We start from the raw sequence: 5,612 nt of genomic DNA, 5'->3' as shown, positions 1-5,612 counted from the left end.
CACTGAGGACTGGCCTTGAACAACGATGAGTCAAAACACAGGAAGGTGATAGAGTGCCTGGTATCGTGATGCAATGATAACAATCTCTCTCTCAGTGTCAGCAAAACAGAAGACCTGATCATTGACCTCAGGAGGAAAGGAGGAGGACACACCCCTATGTACATCAATGGAGGGAGGTGGAGAAGGTCAAGAGTGCTAAGTTCCAAGAAGTGGTGATAACCAACAATCTATCCTGATCGTCCCACGCAGATGTGGCAGTCAGGTGGCTTAGGAAATTCGGCCTGCTCATAATAATCCTCATCAATTTTTACAGATGCACTATAGAAAGTATTCTATCTGGGTGCATAATGGCCTGGTACAGCAACTGCTCTGCTCAGGATCATGAAAAACTACAGAAGGTTGTGTGCACAGCCCAGACCATCATGGAAGCCAACCTCCCATCCATGGACTCCATTTATGGTTCTCATTGCTGCAGAAATGCTGCCAACATCATCAAAGACCCCTCCCACCCCAGTAATGCTATCTTCCAATCTCTTCCATCAGGCAGTAGATACAGAAGCTTGAATACATGCACACACAAACAGGTTCAAGAACAGTTTCTTTCCTCTCAAACTTCAAATAATGTTGACCTTGCTAATGTTGATCTTGCCTTGTGCACCTCCTGTGCCGCCATAACCTTGTGTGTCTCGCTCTGTCTAAGTACGCTATGATCTGCCTGTACTACTTGCAAAACAAAGCTTTAAACTGTATTGGGTACATGTGACTACAAGAAATCAAATTAAATCAGATCTCAAATGAAAGTTTAATTTCTTCAGTGCTGCTGCACACAATTGAAGAGAAGGGTTATAAGGGCAAATGGTTTTGTTTTCACTTTCTATGAAACAATTTATTTCTTAGATTCAGAAAAAATGACAAGAGGTTCAATTGAGTTGGAGATATGAGGTCATGTGTTGGAGTTTCTAGAATAAATCCAACATTCAGGATTAAGCTGAACACTGGCAAAGTGATCAACACAAACATAAAGGCGAAAAACCTGAAACAGACACTGTATCTGTGCAACAAACAAATAGGCTCATGTTTCAAACTAAAAGTCTTGATCTAAAACAGGAGACAGAATTCAAGTATCAGTGATCTACTTTGTGCAGACACTGCTCAGCTTTCTGTATGGTTTTCCAGTTTAGTTTCAGTTTCTCTGTATGTCACTTTTTAAGGTGATACTCAAGACTTAATTTTGTTGATCTGAAGTTTGTGTTTGAAACACCCAATTACTTGTATAGACCCCAAAAGCTCTGCAATCCCAACAATAACACCCTCTGCTCTATCTGTCTTTCTCTCCTCCTTAAATATGGCCTTAAATTCAACTTTCTTGACAAAGCTTTTTGACATTTGTCAGAATATCTCATTATCTCCCTAACTTGCTATCCTTGCAAACTGCCTCATCTCCCAGATGTTCACCTTCACCCAGGTCCTTCAACATGCTTTTATCACCCAAATCTGTGCCCATCTTTCCAAGAATTCTAAGTTTGAATTCTACATTAGGTTCTGCCCCTGAAACTATCACAAAAAAGCTCTAACCAAAATCATAAATGAGATCTATGTTCCTCTAAACATGTATCTTTTCCTCCTGCACAGTTCAGAAAGCTACAGCAAAGCGAGATTTGGGAATTCCCGTGCATAAAAGCTGGGATACACATTCAGCTGGTAATAGGGAAGGAAATGGAATTTTGCCATTATTTCAAAGGCAATGGAGTACAAATGTAGGGAGGTCTTGCTTAAATTATACTAGGCATTTTTCTGACCATGTGTAGAACATTGTGAACAGTTTTAATCCCTTCATTTAACAAAAGATATATTGGTGTCGGAGACAGTCCAGAGAAAGTAGAGCCTGGATGTGGAGGGATTTTAAGTTTGGCTTGAACTCAGTGAGTTTAGAAGGACGAGAGGTGACCCTATTAAAGCATGCAGGATTCTTAGAGGGCTTGACAGGGTAGATGTGAAGCAATTCTTTTCCCGTTCTGGAAGAATCTGTGACCACAGTGCATAATCTTAAAGAAAGACATCACTCATTTAAAACAGAGATGAGGAGGAACTTCTTCTCTCAGAGGATAGCAAATCTGTGGAATTCTTTACTACAGAGGGCTACAGATGTTGAGTCATAGAGCCATACACCATGGAAATAGGCCCTTAAGCCCAACCTGTTCATACTAAGCAGGTTTTCTAAACTGAACTAGTCCCAATTGCCTGCATTTGTAATTAGATACATTGTTTGACCACCTTGTGAACAGGTGGTTCTTCTTCTCATGAAGTCCTTCTTTTTGACCAGAATAATGTTTTGCTGAGTGCAGTGAAATATCTGCTTAAATGTCTGCCACTGTTCATTAAACAATAAGATAAAGGTGCAGAATTAGGTCATTCCTCCCACTGAGTCTACTCCAGTATTCGATCATGGCTAGTATGTTTTCAAACCCCATTCTTGTGCCTTCTCCCCGTCCACACACTGACCCTCTCCTGAGTGTATTTTGGTCCAGAGGCCAGTGAGAAATGACCCAAAGTGCATTGGTGACCATGATCCAGGCAATCATATCACGTTCATATAGAAAGTTTTTAATTATATGCAAGGCTGAGATAGACAGTGCACTTCCTGAGGGATGTCAGATCAAGGGTTATGGGAAAAAGGCAGTAAAGTGAAGTTGAAGATTATCAGATCAGCCATGATCTCATGGAATAGCACAGAGGTCTTCATGGGCTGAATGGCCTAATTTTGCTCCGCCATTTTATGAACTTGTGTCATAAACTGAAGGAATGTTTAACATTTTTAATAGGGTTTGGTCTTGTCGAAGTTACTTTCCGATTTTTGATCAAATTGGCAGAAGTGGTCAGGTTAAATACAATGACCTTACTTCATATTCCTTATGGAGAGTTCCTTCAAAAGAAGCCTGAAATATCCAGTGTACAATGTCCTCCCTTTGAATATAGGTCCCTGTTGTGAGTGTGGGGTCCGTGAATGTACACTTACATTCTTGAGTATATTTATGAAGTATGTATATTATTCTAATAAATAAAAAGCAATGTTTGTACTTATATAGTGTCATTCATGGAGGCCACAAAACTCCCCAGTGCCGATAAAGTACTTCCCCAGCGTAGCCTCTTTGTAATGCAAGAAAATTTGGCAATTTGTGTACAGCAAGCTCACACAAAGCACTTACATGCGAGTTAAATATTGATCATGATAGTAGAGAGCTTTGTCACTGGAAGCTTCATTTCATAATCAATCAATCTGAGACAGCCAGTTTAATGTTGCATCTAGAAACCACTGTTTGCAGGAGATCTTACTGACATTTTAAGAATTCTTGCAGTGTGCTTAAAAAAACATTTTATTAATTCATAGGATATGAACATCACAGAGAAGAAAAATATTTATTGCCCATCTGATTTGCCATAGAACTGTGCAGTTATAAACTATTTCAGAGGGGAGATAGGAGCCAATTACATTGTTGTGGATCTGAAGTCATGTGCCAGCCAGATTAGGTGATGATATAGACAAACATTTGAATCAGGATTAGACCATTCAGCCCTCAAGTCTGCTATGGCATTCAATATAATCATGGCTGATCTGATTGTTACCTCAAATTCACATTTACACTTAGCCCTGATAGCCTTTCAACATCTTGGGAGGCTTATTTTCAAACATTAACATCATTAATATTATGTCACCTTGTTTCATCATGTCCCATTTTCCCACCCACTGGATAGAAACCAGCTGACGGCAATTCCCAAAGTAAAAGTTAGGGCAGCTACCTTGCAACTCACCGTTTTGCTCCTCCATCTTGGACACCAGTCACCAAACCTCGGACAGATTCCATGGGCAGTGATCACACACACCCCTCCCACCTCCATACCCAACAGGACCACCAGGATCCCATTAGTAAAGCAAGGTGCAAATTTCCCGCTGTCTAACAAGTCTAGGACAATTCAAAATGGAGGGCAGCTGCGGACTGCCAACAATTGACCAGATGCAAGGCTGGGCATCAAATTTGATGCTGGTGTGAGGAATTCTGGGAGGTCCTAGCAGCAGTCAGTACTTCACCTGTGGTGAGTGGGATGAAATAGGAACTTGATGCGTAGGTAGTTTGAGGAAACAGCATGAGAAACTTTACTAGGGCCTGTGGAGAGAGAGCTTCCTTGAAAGTCACCAAAATTAGCTCTTCAATTGATTGCTGGTAAATTTAGCTCATGGACTCTGCTTTCATCACCTTTTCCAGGGCACAGTTCCAAAATCTCATGCCTCTGAGAGAAAAGAATTTCACCTAAGCCCTGTTTTAAATGGGCAACCCCGATCCTTAAGCAGTAACACCTTGTTCTAGATTCTTCCACAAGAAGAAACATCCTTTCCACATTTAACCTGGTAAAACTCCTCAGGATTTATATGTCTCAATCAAGTTTAAAATTCTAGCAGATACAAGCTTGACCTATCCACCCTTCCTTTTATTCTGGGTATTAGGCTAGTTAACTTTCTCCAAACTGTCTCAAATCCAGTTACATTCTTCCTTAAATGAGATGAACGATACTGTGCAGATTTCCTTCCCTGAACAGCATTAGTGAACCAGATGGGTTTTTATAACAAACCAGTATAGTTTTATTGTTATGATTAATGAGAATGTATTATTTAATTAAATTCAAATTTAGTGGTATTGTCGTGGTATTTGAACTCTTACCCCTGGAGACAGATGCCCAGTTTCTGAATTACCATTCCCTGATTGAAGACTTTGGGGTATTTTTGTTCTTGGTTTCTGAGTTCAGGCAAAAGCTATGAGTGAGGGAGAGTGATGCTGCTTGATTGTACTAACAGAGTTTGTTCCATTCTGTCTGCCTGAGTCAGTGAGGAGGGAGTAAATGAAGCCTGTGTTGTAAAGGCCTCCAAGGTAGAGCTGCAGGCAGCTGGCAATTCTCTGAGTCTGGGCAAAGGCCATCCTCCATATGTGGCTGAAACAGATGTGTGATCTGAATTGATTTCAATGATCCACAATGCCTATATTCAATGCATATCCTACTAAGCCTGTTTTCAGACAATGACAGGATGAATCGGCTACCCTAAATGTTATACTTAAATATCCTTGCATCTGGTTTATATCCTGACTCCAGGAACGAATGTTCAGAAAACAGCTGGGATTCCTTACCCAGTTGTTCAACAATATGAAATGTCACTACTGAATAAAATTAGCTGATCTGAAGCTTTTTTCACCATCATTCCATGTGGTTCCATTTTAATTTGCATCCTTTTCAAGTGGTGACATTTTGAATAATTCCATCATGTTCAGTAAAATAATTTGATCTGTGGCTCATATTAGACCATTAATTGCATCTTGAGCAGCTGTTACAAATTCTTGTCTTCCCCCCCGCCCCACCACTCCACCCCCAACAACCCCTCCTCTGAACATGAAATGTGGAGGTGTCCGCTATTTTAGGGTTAAAATAAAAGAACTTCCATCAGTGTCTATATATTAGGCTGCCTTATTAAAACACAGCATGCAAGCACAGCCAATCTGTAACAGGCAAACAATGGTGTAGGAGAGATTGCTGAAAAGTGGGAAGTGTGTCTACAAATTAAGCTC

Source organism: Chiloscyllium plagiosum, unplaced genomic scaffold (assembly GCF_037043375.1).
Source record: "Chiloscyllium plagiosum isolate Xiang-an unplaced genomic scaffold, Cpla_swu_hap1 HiC_scaffold_19, whole genome shotgun sequence".
Classification (NCBI taxonomy): domain Eukaryota; kingdom Metazoa; phylum Chordata; class Chondrichthyes; order Orectolobiformes; family Hemiscylliidae; genus Chiloscyllium; species Chiloscyllium plagiosum.
This window is presented reverse-complemented; position numbering follows the sequence as displayed.